This window comes from Cupressus sempervirens, chromosome 11 (assembly GCF_028749045.1).
Source record: "Cupressus sempervirens isolate cs-2001-9-10 chromosome 11, ASM2874904v1, whole genome shotgun sequence".
Taxonomy (NCBI): Eukaryota; Viridiplantae; Streptophyta; class Pinopsida; order Cupressales; family Cupressaceae; genus Cupressus; species Cupressus sempervirens.
In genome coordinates, this window is record NC_143128.1 from 635,131,843 (window position 1) to 635,149,306 (window position 17,464).

At 36.5% G+C, this 17,464-nt stretch overlaps 1 long non-coding RNA gene across 1 annotated transcript; it reads left to right on the forward strand.

The window, feature by feature from the left end:
• The first annotated feature begins 961 nt into the window (after positions 1 to 961).
• LOC149531366 (uncharacterized) lies at positions 962 to 1,834 on the forward strand. The gene is made up of 2 exons (XR_016358600.1): positions 962 to 1,222; positions 1,340 to 1,834. It is a non-coding gene; the product is annotated as an uncharacterized LOC149531366 (long non-coding RNA).
• The last annotated feature ends 15,630 nt before the right edge of the window (positions 1,835 to 17,464 follow it).

The following is a 17,464-nucleotide window of genomic DNA, read 5'->3' on the forward strand; positions in this document are numbered from 1 at the left end:
GCACTCATTGGATCTCCAATGAGTGCTAAGTGTTTCATTTATTCTCATGAGAGATGGATTCATGTTGAATCACTACTCATGAAACATGGGTCATCGAGTTTGACTCAAAAATCACACAGTTAAATCCTGATATTCACATCACAATTTGACTAGCTGTGGAAATCATCTCCTACTTATCAATTGATGAGCTTAAGGGGCTTTCTAATGAATGGTTCATAAGGCACAACACTTGGTGAAGGTTTTGCAAATGGGGTTGCAAGCTTTGGGTTTAATTGTGGAGGAAACTCCGTAGTTAAGCGCGCTCAGGCTGGAGTAGTACTGGGATGGGTGACCTCCCGGGAAGTCCCGGTGCTTCACCCCTGTGAGCATCACCTAGATCCAATGAGTGCTAAGTGTTTCATTTATTCTCATGAGAGATGGATTCATGTTGAATCACTACTCATGAAACATGGGTCATCGAGTTTGACTCAAAAATCACACAGTTAAATCCTGATATTCACATCACAATTTGACTAGCTGTGGAAATCATCTCCTACTTATCAATTGATGAGCTTAAGGGGCTTTCTAATGAATGGTTCATAAGGCACAACACTTGGTGAAGGTTTTGCAAATGGGGTTGCAAGCTTTGGGTTTAATTGTGGAGGAAACTCCATAGTTAAGCGCGCTCAGGCTGGAGTAGTACTGGGATGGGTGACCTCCCGGGAAGTCCCGGTGCTTCACCCCTGTGAGCATCACCTAGATCCAATGAGTGCTAAGTGTTTCATTTATTCTCATGAGAGATGGATTCATGTTGAATCACTACTCATGAAACATGGGTCATCGAGTTTGACTCAAAAATCACACAGTTAAATCCTGATATTCACATCACATATTAAAGACGTTACTTAAAGACAAAATATCGATTTTGTCTTTACCATATTTTTTATATTTAAATTATTTATTAATTTCTTAATTGTTTTAAATAAAGACAACAGTAAAATCGCGACTTTTCTTAAAATGACTGATTCTGATATAACTTATGGCGGTTAACTCAGTTTAGGAGGCATCAACAGGGCATCATCAGCAGTTCTGAGGGCATCACGAACAATTCTCAACAGAGGCGGGAAGATTCATCATGGACATGACTAGAGTTCATGATTTATGTATATATTTTTGTCATCTATCACGCCCTAGCCATCGTCGTCTTCAGTGAGAATGATTCAGATCCGTATACAATAAACAGGTAAAAACCCTATGTAGATCTCTTGTATGTTTAATCTTTTCCGCTCGGTTTCCTCCACATCTGCATTATAGTTTTATGGTTTACAATTGATCTGCTCTTTGAGTTTTGGGTTTTCAGTCTAATGGAAAAAGATCGCTTGGTCTGGAAATCATCGATTGCTCACAGCCTTGGACCATCTCAAACATAGTTTGTTGGGTAAGACACTTGTGGTGGCTGCATAAAATATTTAATGAGGTTTTTTTTCATATCCTTATCGTGGGCTGTCCTGACATTTCAATGATTTCTTTCAGATCGTATGTTTTCATTGTTTTGCCCTATTTTTTACATGGTTCTTTACCATTTAACTCTCCGCACCATGGATCCTCCTAGGGTTTGGACGCATCGAGCGTTGCCTGTGAATTGCATGACTTTTATATGTCATAGGAATGCTAGAATTTACTTTTGGCCATGTTGAATTTATTCTTTCTTCTGTGAAAGGCCTAATCTCAACTATATATAATACCTTTATCACTTCTCACTCCTCCTGGAATTGTGAAAGCGGCAACGAAGGTGATTGTGGTTATCAGTTGTGACAATTGAAAGCGTTTGAATGGATTCCTTATGAGAGTAGTCTTTCTTTTTGTTTTCTCACTTATTCTCAATCACATTTGCATTCTCAGATAAACCAACTTTATTTTCAAGGACGGCTCCAGACTCATTCTCAGATAAACTGTGACCTAACCCTTGGAGCTGCTCCCTCCCATAATAATCTACGGGAAAATAAACAACCCAGCTTCTGGAGAATCTAAACAAGATTTGTTTTCTATGAGATAGCGAGCCTTCTAATTGCTTGGCCATTGCTATAATTGGCCTTGCTGAATTTCTTCAATTTGTAACTAAAAATCTGGAATGTTGATAACTTGAGATCGAAATTTGTGGTTGTAGGATCTGTAAACAGGGGAGATATAGAACAGAGCATTCACATCTAAGTACATAAAAACACAATAAGAGTTCAGGGTTTTATCTTGGCATTATAAGCATGCCTCCTGATATTAGATAACTGCAATCTCTAACTCAAATATCCAACTGGATGTTATTTTACTACATCCAACATTAGTTTTGTTGTATTCATTAGCCCACAAACATTACTTAGTTATCCAACTGAAGCTACATTAACATTAACAAAATCAATTCACATCAATCAATAATAAAAATATGGAGTGCATTCCAAACCACTTTCAATCCAGCTTGAAATGTCCCCTGGTATTGTTGTCTTCTGATATCAAAACAGTGCATGTATTTCTTCAATTCATGAATGAATTCTTCCTATTGAAACCTTTACTCCCAATAATTTGTCTTGATACTCTACTCAATTAATTAGCCCATTCTGTTTGAATTCACTTGACTCATAAATCCAATATGTGTATGTGTCAATATAATGAGATAGGTTTGCCGGTAATTTATATATGTCCAGCAATCATAAGATTGGTCCAATATTATGTAATGTCTTTTAACTTTGATATGATTAACCTCAATCTTATAAGAGGGAGACTCTTGCTTGATAGTGATTGGGAGCTCTGATGACAGATGTAACTCCTCTTATTTATTATGATATATATGTTGACTATATTATGTTGATCAAATGTTTTTGCCATAGACCTCGAAATGGATTTGTATGTCCTATTGTTGCAGATGGTATCTAGACATCTATTTTCTCTATCACGTGACTTCTTTTAGTCAAGGCACACTTGAATGATTCTATAGAATTCATTGGGGTTAAATTATAGCCCAAGTTATATTATACATTGCTCAACCAAGACGATAATGCTAAGGCTTACTAAACCATAGACTCAAATGGTATTCCTTTCATTTTATTTCAATTTCCTTCTATGCCTCTACCTTCATGTGGTCTAGTTTTTAGTATATGTCGTTGATTGTGATAGATTATATTCTTCAATATAATAACTTCAATATCTCAACCTGTCATGGTAAACTCAGAGGGGTTAGTACAGTTTGCAAATTATGTATCAGTCTCTAATATTAGCTTTCGAGGTCCACATTTTGACTGAGTATATACAAAATATACTCTAGAAGGATTCAAGAAAGTCCTCTTATCGCTTCTAGGTATTTGAATCTATCTTTGACATAGGTCATTATGTTTTTGATAAGAAAAATAGGTTTTAAGGGATCCTAAAACCCATAAGTTTTACAAAAACAAGGCTGATAATAAGCCAAAGAAGCCCAGCCAAGACAGAGGTCCAACAGTTGAAAAAAGACCCGAAGGCCCAGCCCAAAACAAAGGCCCACAGAAAGGCCAGAAAACAAACAAACTAAAAAAGACTACAGAAAGCCTGTCGAAAAGCCAAAAGCCAGGAAGACAAAAAGACAAAAGACAAGAAAACTAGTCTTCAGTTATCTTCTCCATTTCCTGCATAGTTTGAGCTGCCTCGATTATCTTTTGCTGCTCCTTTTCCATTTGATCCTGGACCTTCTCCATGCCCTGATCCATACTGGTGAGAGTACTGATTGTGGCCTTGTCATCATCCGACCTGGCCTTATCCCTGTTCTGTCCTCCCTCCTCCACCAGCAAGCCCCTGTCCTTAAGTTTACCAGCAAGGGATTGGATGTTGTCATTCATCGAACTCAGGAGAGAAATCATCTGACTTGCCAGGTTGTGGTTGTAGTTTTCAAGATTTCTTAATCTCCTTTCATTTAAGCTTTCTCTATTTTCCTGGTCCTCTTGGCTGTCATTACCTGTCTTATTCTTAATACTTTCCATCTGGGATACCCTTTCTCTAACTTCCTCCAGCTCATGGAAGAGCCATTTGATTGATCTGAAGTTGTCAATCATACTATTGCGGGCATTATTCAGAAGGTTCATTCCAGTCTCCCTTGCGTTGTCCGAGATGGCCAAGATAGCTGGGTCTATGAGCTCATTGAGCCTAGGCTGCTCCAGGTTGTCCACCAGGATCTGAGGATTCATAGCTTCCCTAAAAATCCCCATAGTAGCAGTCCTCTCATTGAAATTTTTGCAGGCCTTTATCCTATTTTTGACCTGCACTTCCCACTCGTTCTCACCAGTGATGACATTCGCTTTTTCCTCCGAAGGAGGCTGAGATTGGACAGGGGAGAGGGGAAGAGGAATAGCATTTGTCCTTTGATTTCTAGTCTCCTCAACTCTCACAACCTCCCTCTTCCATTTTTTTCCAGGTTTCTCCTCTTCCACCTCCTCCTCCGACACTTTGTCAGAATCTTTCGTATCCATTTCCTCCTCCTCCTCAGCATAACCCTCTTTTGCTTGAGCTTGGCCGTGATCCCTAGGGCTTTTCCTGATGGGAGTTGTAGCAGTGGACAATTTCCTGGCTTGACCTTTTTTCTTCTTTCCTAAGGAAACATTCTCCTCCTCCGAGCTAATGCTCTCAATGTCATCAGAGTCAGAAGAAAAGCTGGAGCTGCCTTCGTCAACATCCTCAACATGAGGAGGGATCTTGCATATAGACTGAGCTTTGAAATGCTCATGGATGAGGAGCAATAATTCCTCATGCAAAGCAGGGTTAACAGTGACTTTTTTCTTGAAACTAGAGATTTCCTTGTTCATAGAAGTGAAAAGGTAAAAGGGTATGGAGATTCTTTTCTTATGGCGAAAATGATTTAAAATTACAAAATGGTGAGTTCTGACCCGATCAAACCTAGGGTCCAGGGTAACATAATCAATAAGGGCATATAAAACATACCTCCATAACTTCTTTATAGTCTCCATCACATAGAAAGACTCTTTCTTTTCCAGCTTGTTCATCTCTGCAAAATTTTTCACGAACTCCTTGACTGCATTGGACGAAAGTTTCTTGTCCCTGTAGAATTTGAAACCCTCCATAGGGATACCAGTGACCTCCGCAACCACCTCCTTTGTGATTTGGAAAGAAACCCCGTTCACCTTGACCTTGCCGTTGTTCCATGAGTTCACCATGCTGTTGGTGACCTCAGGGTCAAAACCATGGAGTTTCTCGAAAAAATTTGCAACTCCGCCCTTTTCCAATTTTTTCCAGACTTTGCCTATATTCTTCAACTTCTCCACTTCACCCGCCGGCTCCTTTCTGCTCCGTTCTCCAGTCATGACGTCCGTTTTTCTTCAACAATTCTCATGAGCCCCAATCTCTGAAATTTTTTTCCAGCCAAGATTTTGGCTCTGTTTCTATTATTGGGTTTGTGATCATTCGCCTCTCTGATACAATAGCGAGTGAAAATGATAAGGATCCTCCAAATGTGTCGAAAATATGGAGAAAATGCCTTGAGAATACAAAACCAAGAAACATATTATTGCTCATACCAACATCCATTCTTTCTTTATTAAACATGATAACAGTTAGATTGACCCGTACTTCCGTGGATTTTCTCCAGCTCGATTAGTGACTTAGCCTCCATCGGAATATCTTTTCCAGAATGCCAGATCATCTCTTTGTTTGCTCCCACCCCTTTGTTAGTGAACCAGTCAGCAACTGGGTTTGCCTCTCTAAACGCATGAGTGACATGGACCTTCTCAAATTTTGTGAGGGTGGCACGTGTCTCATCAATTATATTTGCAATCGACCACGAGGGAGAAGAGATATCATTAATATTGTTAATTATGTTTTTGGAGTCCCCTTCAAGCCAAATTTTGGAAACTCCAGCTTCAAAAGCCAGCTTAACCACATTGCACGCGACTCTGGCTTGAACCAAATGGTTGGTCTGGGTTCCAAGCGGGAGAGCAAAGGAAGCAATCCCCTCCCCAAAATTGTTTCTTATAATTCCACCGCTTCCAGAGGGGCCAAGGTTTCCCTTAGAAGTGCCATCAAAGTTGGCTTTTGACCATCCTTCCGGGGGTAGAATCCATCTGGCTTCCTGTCTTTTGGGATCCCTATCTTTTTCTTTGACCGTCTTCCTATCCCCTATATCAACTTCCCCCTCCTTCATCACTTGAAGGTTTTCTTTTATGTTTTTCAAAATCTTCCTTCCCAGAATTATAGCGGGCTCCTCTCTGTCCCTGAAATTTCTGTTGTTCCTTTCCTTCCAGATACTCCAGCAGAAGTGAAGCAAAAACTAGGTATAATTATCCTACCGGCCTGCAATTTTACAGAGGCTTTTCCAATGACTGAAAAAGTCGATGAGGTTATCCGGCCAGCACCAGAGAATCTCCATTTCCTAATTGAGAGAATTCCACACCTCCCTAGCATAGTCACATTGAATGAAGATATGATTTCTCGACTCAGACTGGTTTTTAGAAAGCGGGCATCTGCTGGGCATAACATGGCCTCTCTTCATGAGGTTATCTTGCGTTAGAATTTTGTTCTGAAGGGCCAGCGAATAAAATATGTTGATCTTAGGAGTGAGGCCCAAGAGCTAGGCATCCGCCCAAGGGGCTTTCTCGTTTAAACCCCAGAGAGAGTTGTAGCCAGAAGCAACAGAATAAATTCCATTGGGATTATCCCTCCAGACCATCTCATCCTTATTATTACTAGGGATCAAATCGTTAAGCATAGTCATTATTGGTTTCAAGTCCTAAGAAATGAGGGAAAGGTCTCTCCATTCCTAACCAACCCTATAATTGATTACTTTAAATCCATATAGCTCCGTGCATTCTTGTACCCATCTCTCAAAAACTGGGTTGCTAGAAAGTGGGCCTTGACATAACCACCTGTCAAACCAAATTTGAATATCCTCCCCATTGCCTAGTTTCCAAGAGACCCTGGCCTTCAGGATACCATTCCAAATAGTCGACCCTTTAGGGATGTCCTCATTGAATAAAGTAAAATGAAGAGAGGGTCTTATGAGGTATTTATTTTCCAGAATGTCTCTCCATTCACTAGTGTTATTGAAGATACGCCATATTTGTTTTGCAAGAAGTGTCTTATTGAGATGGGTAAGCTTTCTGATGCCCAGACCTCCATACCTCTTGGGGAGGCAGACCTTCTCCCCGAAAACAAGAGGGTACCTTTTCTTTCCTTCTAGTTCGGTCCATAGAAAGTCTCTTTGGATTTTCTCCATTTTCTCTACAAATTTCACAGGAATTCCAAAAAGGCTCAGAGCATAAATGGGAAGGTTCTGAAGAGTGGATTTGACCAATAGACATTTCCCAGCCTGGCTGAGAGAGGCACCTTTCCATCCAACCATCTTCTTGTTGAATCTGTCCAGAATACCATTCTAGAAAGAGTTAGGGGGAGAAGAGCCCAAGGGGAGTCTTAGATAGGATGAAGGGAGAGAGCCCACCCCACAACCAAGGATTTTGGCAATTTTCCTTTGTCTTACTTCAGGGGTGTTAACAAAGAAGGTTGAGCTTTTGTTCCAGTTAATCAGCTGACTAGTCCCTCTAGAGTAAGTATCAAGAACCTCTTGCAAAGTCTTAGCTTCTTTCACAGAAGCTTGCCCCCCCCATAATACTGTCGTCCACAAATTGCTAGTGAGTGAAGGTGTCATTTCTCAAAGAAGGATTAATCCCTTTAAGACTTCCATCAGAGTTTTTACGTTCAATAAGCCTCCCAATGCAGTCAGCTAAAATAATGAAGAGGATTGGTGATAGGGGTTCTCCCTTCCTGAGACCTCTAGAAGGTTTAAAGAACTCAGAGGGGGCTCCATTAATCAGAACAGCAAGAAAGGTGGTAGACACCAATTGAGGACATAGTTCATTATGTTGCTATCTTGTTATGATAGTAATTTCCTCTATTCTTATTCACATGAGTTGGATTTTGGACTTTGATGTTGTAAATTTATCCTCTTTGTTTTATTCATTCTTGATTGGAGACTGTCTATTCAACACAACCAGGGATCATGTTCTCTTCCCTTCTTTGTCACTGTCTTCCTTGGAAGTAGTGGTTTTTGCAGTTATCACTAACTTGGACATTTGTGATTTACTTTGATTGATAAAGTTGCAGATCTAGATATGGAAAGAAGAGATAGGTTTGGACGTGTCCCTTTGCAAACAATTATATAAACTTAATAAATTATGTAACATGAGAAGATGGAAATAAGATGAGATACTGATCCGTAATAACCTGTGAATCCTTTTAGAAAGAATTCATATCATATTTACGCAAAAGACATGCTCTTTCTCAACAATACCAATTTATTTTCTGCATTGACTGTGGAAGATGCTCCATATCAGTGCAAGATGATTCGCAAAATTGTAGCATTGCATTTATTTAACTACTTTTGGCTGATTACTATCTGGAGTCTCTTTTTCGAACTCTCTTTTTCCAACTGTTGGGATTGATTATCTAATGCAGTGGCAGGCACAAATATTGAATAATGACCTATTGTGGCCTTTTGTTGTCATGGTGCACTACTGCTAGGAGAAGGGATTATGTGGGCACCAAGGAGCTTCCATATCTGGTTGTTCTGGAAATGGACAACGTGCAGCTTTTGGTGAGCGGTGATGGACAAGGAGCATGTCATGGAGCTCCTACCACATTCTTCCATGGAAAAGTCAATGCAGAGTAAGTTGAAAGGAAGTTCTTCGACCACCAAACTTCTGATTTGCTTCAGATGAATGTTTTCTGCCTGGCAAGAAGTGTTTTGAGTTTCTTTTGTTTCCTTTGAGAAAGTTCTTATGATGCAGTACCTCTTGGTTGTTCAAACAAGTGGCATTCTCATTTAAGGCAAGTATTTGGGATTTCTTAAGCATACCTCTTTTGTCTTATGTGTATGAAACTGGTATTGAGCATGCTACCAATCTGTCTAGTTTTTCTTTAAGTTTTAATGATCAGATTTTTGGTCCACTTGGATTTCCATTCAAAATCCATTTTTCCAATCCACTCAGACGATGAATTTAATGGAGAATTAAGCAAGCTGTGTAGATTCTTTCCATTAATACACTAGAAATATGAATCATTGAAAAACTGCTCAAGAGTGGTCACAATATGTGTCCTTCGATTGAAACTCGTTCTTCTGCTTGACGGCCAGCAAATTCTGCACCTTGATTTTTCATTGCCACATTCAAAGCGAGATTCTGACTCTACTTCTCCTTGTTGCCTTCGACGTGACCGTACTGTTTCCCTCCTATTATCCATATAGACAAATGAATATATGTAGATGCAGACAACAATTGTGCCCAGTGCACCAACGAATTCTCTTAAACACAAATGCTTCCTTTCAATTGCTCCATTCAGATTTTCCTTTATTAGGGTCCATTTGACTCCAAGAACAAGAATAGCTATTCTGGATTTGTTAATCTGAGAATATGTATTCCTATTCTCTGTTTGGTTCACCAAGAAAAAGAGTTTTGGCAATGAGCATATCCCCTGAATTATGACTATTCAAGCTTGACAAACTCACTGCTTCTCCTCTCCCAACATTCTGAATAAATAGAACCATACCCACAGGGAAAACAAAGAGATTCCCTTAACTAAGAATCTCTACAAACAAGAAATGCAAGGATCTTTAGGGATGCTCATTTTTGAAGCAGATAAGAAATGATTGTTGGGTGGGGGTTGATTGCTTAATAGTTCTCAAGAACAACATTAGCTCCGGTGTCAGTTGAACCAACAATCTCTTTTGTATGGTGATATCTTGCATGGCAAAGGGATGCACAATGAAAAACTATAGCCACAAGCCCTACAACAGAATGTAATGAGGAAAATGAGAAAATGGAGACATCTTTACCATGCCACTACAATCTCTCGACGATGCCGCTACAATCTCCCATTGGTTGCAACAAGGGATGCACTTTCGCTTTTTATCTCTTGATCCTAATGGCCTCCCTCCTCACCACCCTTGCCTTCTCATAATCCACAAGTTTTTCCAGGCAGTCCAGAAACTAAACCCCCCCATGGTTCGACTCCTACAAATCGGGACTAATGAGGCCCCACTAATTACATGCATGGTTGCAGATTCTCTCTTTGCATGGTTGTAGATGCAACTACAATGAAAAATGAGAAAATAGAGACATCTTTATCTGATGAAAAACTTGAGTGCCAAAAAAATCATGAAACTTGAGTGCCAATATTCACGGAAATGAGTGGCGGAATTTTCACAAAACCAAACATTTGTATTTTTTAGCACAGTAAAACATGGAATAAGAATAAGTATTCCAATTCCACCTATTTAGGTGGAATTGAGAAAATCATTTTTTGGGCAAAAATGGAATACATATTCCTATTGTATGCTTATTTCCAATTTCTAAAGAATGGACCCAAATAGAGGATTCAAAAATTTTAAGAATAAACAAATGTCTATTCTAGCAGTAGTCTCGTTGCCAAACGAGTCCTTAGGGCCCGTTTGGCGAGGGGAATAGGAATACGTATTCCAAAAATTTTGAATTCCTTGTTTGGATGCACCAAAATGGAATTGGAATACCAAGTAAAATAGGAATACGTATTCCAATTTTGGCCCAAAAAAGGGGTTTTGCAATTCCACCCAAATAGGTGTTATTGGAATACATATTCCTATTCTACTTTTTTTTATTTTAGAAAACATAAATTTTGGGGTCCGCAAATTCCCATCAAATATTGGTTGAACCAACAGAGAACAGGAATACATAGTCCCATTTTCTATTCCAAAATGCGTATTCCTATTCCGCTCGCCAAACGGGCCTTTAGGGTCCATTTGGTAGCTGGAATTAGAATGGAATTGGCATTCAGAGTTCTAAAAAAAATTTAATCCATTGTTTGGGTCTGCACAATCAAAATTGGAATTGGGAAAAAGTAGAATCCGATATCCCCATTTGATCCTCAAAATAAGGTTTCTGTCTCCCATCAAAATACCTGTTATTTGGAATCCACGTTATAAACCCCATTTTAAATCCCAATGTGGATTCTAAATAAAGTGAAATCTAATTAGATTTGATGCCCGGACAATGAATTTATATTTCAAATTTGAGTTTGGCGATGGAGTATGATCGCACGGGGCATGACAATCTGCACATTCGATGACACAGTGATCCGCTAATGCTTATACAGTTGTAATTAAATATCGCTTTTTGTGCTTACAAGACCGCAGTGAAGAAATCCTTTTAAACCTACTGAGGATGGCATAGATGCGAGATGTTCTTTCAGTTTTTTTGGTTTCCAAGGGGGTTTAAATGAATCCTTTTTTTCTATTCACTTTAGTAAATCATATTTTGATTCACTGAAGTACAAAATCAGAAATATCGTGAATTACTTTTAAAGTTTGTTATGTGTTTTTCTGGTTGAGATTTTAGATCACTTCTCTGATGAGGCACACAAAAGAACTAGACTTCATTAAAGGAGGAATCAGATACGATCTTAATTAGATCATCGATGACCGGTTGAAATGTCAATCATGTTGTGCTTGGATGTTTGTTTCCTTATAGATTATTATTTCTTTGATGGTTTTTAGAACACCACCATTCCAAACAACCATTCCTGATGAGAGTCTTCAAACTGGATATGCAATGCTAGTTTTTTTGGTTTGAACCAAATAGGTCAACGATTAATAAACCCTGAATATCAAATATTTTTCAATTTGAACCAAACGGTCCCAAATGAAATCCCCAAAATTATAATCTAGATTTCAAGTTTCGGAATCCCAAATTTAGGATTCTGAATGCCAATTCGTAAATCATATTCCAGCAGCCAAACGGGCCCTTAGGGAATGAGAATGAGAATGGAGAATAGGAATAGAAAATGACAATTTTAATCCTTTTTGGTTCAACTTGAATTCAATTGAGAATATGTTGATCCTTTGTTTGGTTGAACATAATTGGAATTGGAATAAGGTTAAATTTATATTTTTATATTTTTAAAATATATTTAATTTTTTATTAATTTGGGTTTTTTTTGAATAATTGTAAAGAATTTTGTTTTGTTTTTGCTTTATTCATTGAAGTTATTGAGAAATTTAATTATTTCAATTTTTTTTCAAATAAATAGATAACATTATGAAAATGTTAAACATGGTAAATAATCATGAAACTAGTAAGATATATTTATCATTTATATACAAAATCATAAAACAAATAGTCCCCACGATGGAAGTACAACAAAATGGGAATTTCATTACTAAAATTTATTCACCATCAAGTATACAAAATCATAATACAATTTACATCTTCAATATCTATATAGCAATGGAAGCAATACTGTGATTATAGCAATTAGAGGATAAATAACACATCATGGAAACATGATTTCAACATTTTTCATTGAAGCAATCTCCTTGGCAGTAGTATCTCAAATGTTGCACAACTTGCAACCATTCCTTGTAGTATCTTCTATATAGTTAGAAGTAGTTGGCATAGATGGGCCCTCAATGACCCGCCGAAAGTAATTTCTTCCATTGTCCCCATACATTACAAAACTACATAAGTGTTTTCCACAATAATTTATTGCATTGAAAAAATAGTAATAACCTTTCGACTATATGGACAACATAAATATTTATGCCCAAGGTTATGCTCTATGCATGAGGTCTTCATTAATACAGTACTGGTGCCATAGTCACACAATGGAAAATTATCAAAAGTCATCAACCCTATATAAATAATGAACAAAAATTATGAGAGCAAATGAACTAAGAGATAATAAATTCTAGCATTCATTATCAAACTTGCATAAGAAGAAAACAAGAAAAAACTATAAACATTATACAATCATAATGAAAAGAACATCAATTAAAGGTAGCTATTCATTACTGTTAAAGCTTCTACAAACAAAAATATGAGATGATAAGAAGTTCTAGTATTCATTATCAAACTTGCATAAGAAAAAATAAGAAAAAAATATAAACATTATACAATCATAATGAAAAGAATATCAATTAAAGGTATCTATTCATAATTATTAAAGCTTCTACAAATACAAAAATGCATATGCTATATCAAAGAATGCATATTCTATAGAAAATTTATCATGCACATAACAAAGCTTTCAACATAGATCATATCAGCAATGTATTATTTGCCAATACACTAGCTCAACATTAGGATAGGTGGAGAAAAGAAGTTCGTTCATATTGAAGAACTAAAGCTACAACAAGCACACATATAAATATAGTTACAACAAGAAATAAAGCACGCATTATATAAAATATGTCATGCCCAAAATATAAGGGCAAAACACACACAACAATGTTTTTTTTTAAGAACAATGATTAAATAAGATAACATGGTCGTAAAAGATTTTAAATGTTTAACTATAATGGAACTAATTTGTTCGAGAAGTTTTAAGTTCAGATACCTAGGGTACTATGAGACTAAATGCAAGTTCACCATTGATTTAAAAAGGTTACAACATAGTTTGAACATTTTGTCGAAGAGATTATTAGGGTAAAATGAGAGTTTCTAGTAAATCAATTAATTAAATTAAACAACTAATCTGTTACATCTCTAAGACCTACCAACTAAAATGTCTTTCTATCTCCTAGTTACATAACTTGTTTAACACCAATCTAATTATGATCAAATACTACATCCTTGAAGATGACTTAACTAACTAGCCCCTTTTTTAAATTGATAACTTGAACGTCATCTCAATTTTAATCATTTACTTTAGGCTTAATGTCATTAATTAACTTCTTTCAACTTCATTCCGATTACGTTTTAAAACTTTAATCCAAAATCTAAACTTAACCTTAAAATTTTCTCCAACATACTTATAACCATCAAATTAATTAATTTATTGTTTACCATTTAAAAATGATGACATGAATAAATTCAATAAATCTATTTTTTTAATCTAAACTTTATTTGAACTATCATAAATTTAAGCCCATATTAAAATCGATCTATAAAGCTCCCAATGGTATAAAACTAATTAATAACACATTAAAATTGTTTTAATTAAAATATACTAATTTCACATTTAAAACTTTTTAAATTAAAACTAATTTAATATACTAACATCTAAGACACTATTTGATACTAATAAAATAAACTAATTTAAACTAAATTTAAACTAACATAAAAACAATGTATCAAAATTCAATATTTAAAAAGATCATAATGATTAAATTATATATAAAAGGTAAAGTTCCCAACTAACTAATATTAACTAATCATAAATTTAAAACTAAACTAACTTCAATTTAATTCTATCTTAAACAATACTAACCATTTTCTAAAACTATTTCTAACATTCTTACTAACACAAAAGCATTACATTTCATCCTAATATTACCAACAACTACTAATCTAATTTAAATTTAATACCACTCTTATTTAAAAAATTAAACATAAATCCCAAAACTAAATAACAACTTACTAACCTAGATTCATACCAAAAAAACTATACTTAAGCAACAAATTTAATACTAAACCCCCTCCCCCCCCCCCCCCCACCGCCACCCCCTCCATAATCCTAGGACCTACCCTCCCATTTTCCTAGGGTTGTCCACATCTCCCAAAGGGGAGCGCTTGGTCTGAGGTTTGCGCAATGCAGGTCTACCCCACCCTCCTTGTCCCTTGTGTAGGAGAAGCCCACGCATTGAATCATGCGCATGGGGATGATGAAAGATTGGGGGGGAAGTTTAAAGCTTTTTTTTTTTTAATAATTTTATCTTTTGTCTTCCTTGCCCCCCCTTCTCATGATTTGACCACAGTACTAGCGTACTAGCTCGCAGGTGATGGACTTGGCCACGCCTAGCCCTAAATGGGATGGGAGAAATAAAATAAAGTGGGTGGGATTAGATTTTATTTTGATTTAAAAATTAAAATGGACATAAAGTCCTAGGCTAGTGCCTTGCCTCCTAGCCTCTAGGGATTTAATGCAAAAGCATTGTTGTTGAGGACTGTCAACAAAATGTTCATTTAAATATTTTAATTTCAAATGCATTTAACTTATATTTTTTTTAAAGATTTAATATTGATTTTAGTTGCAAACCAAAAGAATAATATAGAGAATATTCTCTGTGACCTTGGGGAAGAGTTTAAATTTTCTCCATACATTTCCCAGAGAGGTTTTTCACTCTTGGAGGTACACATTTTTATTTTGAAGCCAATTTCTAAGTGATGAAATAACTTGCTTCTTGTTATATATATATATATATATATATATATATTGTGATACACTGAGAGTGAATTCTTTCCTAATGACAACATTGATTCCCTTTAATAATCTACCATTACAAGGATGTGTATAAGGTTATTCTTTTCTCCTATAATTATGTTTTTATAAATCATCACATATCAAGGTATATGTTCCTTTTTATTCAAAATTCAAGGTGATGCATAATTCTTACTCAAACTCGATTTTGTCAATTATGAAACTTAACACGGAGAGAGATAACTTTGTGATCACAATGTAGGATTTGATTACATTTAAATCTTAGACATCAATTTGGAACTTCAACGTAACAAATTGCCTTCCATTAACATAATTGAAAACTTGAAAATTCATAATTCAAAGACATTATCTATCATTCTATTTTCTCACAACATATGCAAAATTTGAAATCACATGAGAGCAATTCAAGGAGGTTTTCGTAATCTTTATCTTTCTCTATTATTCATCTTGGTTCAAGGCTCTATTGGGAAAGAACCAGTAAGAAAACCTGATGTCTTTCCCAATACATCAAAATTCAATTTCATCCTACATAATATTACAATTCAAATTACATCTCTTTAAAATCCTTCACAAGTGCTTTCTTCCAATACCTTCAAAAACTTCAAGGAAAACAAAGAGAAGACAAGAGCTGACCGGGGTGAATCATCACAACATCAAGAACAAATCAAGCATGCACCCTAAACCAATTTTACACAATAGATCTAAACATAGGAGCTGACTAGGGGGGGAGGTGGATTTTCTCAATGGGAGACATCAATCACCATGCCATAACATAGCCCTTTTGAGGCTAAAACATCAAGAACTTCCGTTCTTCCACAAGGCCCTTTCGAGGCTAATGCCACAAGGATTTTCATTCCTTTCCATATTCAAGAATTCACAATATTAAATAAGACATGTGATGACCAGTAGGGGCCCATACACCCTACCCTCTTTCCCTCCTCTCACCATGAGAGGAGACTCTATACCAATGTGGTCCAACTAAGGCCCTACCCCCGTACATGGCCACTTCTTCCCTATCCAAGGGTGAGTGATGCCAAAACAATCCCCTTGAAATCCTCTCAAAACACAAAACATCAATACAAGCATAATAATGCATCAAGAACAAACAAGAATCCCTCCAAACCCATCCCAACACACAAGCAAGCAAAAACAAAGAACAACACAACAACATATACATGATTCAAGCATAGACAATATGAAGGAACAATTCAAATGAGTGAAGATTCCCTACCTTCACCAAAAGAGTTATGGCAAAAATGGTGGTTTGAGAAGAGCTTTTCCTTTTCTTCCTTCAATCTTCCAACTTTTCTCCAAATCTAGAGATTGGGTAACAACCAAAACTACTCCAAGAAAGGCCTCTAAATAAGATCCAAACTCAACCACCAAAAAGGGCAATAACTTCCTCCACTCACCTACAAATCTAGAAGTTTCTAACTCAACCAATCCTAAAGTTAACCACTGAGTGTAGTTGAGGTTATGCAACTCATGGTAACCACTTTCAATTTTCGCACAAAGGCAAAAATAGGCTTTTTGAGTGACCTCAAAAGTCAACAAAAGGGGCTTAGGGGGTGGAAAATGCCCCCAACCCATACCCATACCCCTTGGGTATAAATATTACATGTTTTAAAGTTCTTAGGAATAGATTTGGGACCAAACAAAAGCTAGGAATATTTAGGACCATCTAACAACTCCAAAATGCAGATTAAGCACTAAACTGGATTAGGGGTGACTAAACTTGATTAGGAAACAAATTAGCGAAAATGACACTAAGTAAATCCGACTTAGGTCCAAAGGTTACACAGTTAACCCTAACAAGCACGCTAAAAGCATAAACAATTTCATGAGTGTCAAGTGACACTATAAGAACATAGTTAAGAACATTAACATCTACTGATCATGGAAAGATACATTCATACATCTCACAATACAATAAGATACGAACAACATGGTTTCCATGAATGGCACATAGGGATTAGTTTCGTTCCTCCATCGGGTTTCTCAGCTAAAATATCCTACACACTCATTGCACACATCAGTAGTCCCAAAAAATCACATGCACATATGTATATATTTATCAGGAAGTCACATAAGTTAAAAAATACATCTTCCAAATCAATCAGGGTTTCTCTCATCCTACTCATATTCTTAATCATTAAAATCTCTTAATCAAAGTGTTAATCCTGCATTTACTTATTTCATCAACATACATGTTCATAAAGCATTAAATGATGAACTCAAATATCTTAAAGTAACATCACACAACATGAAATAATAT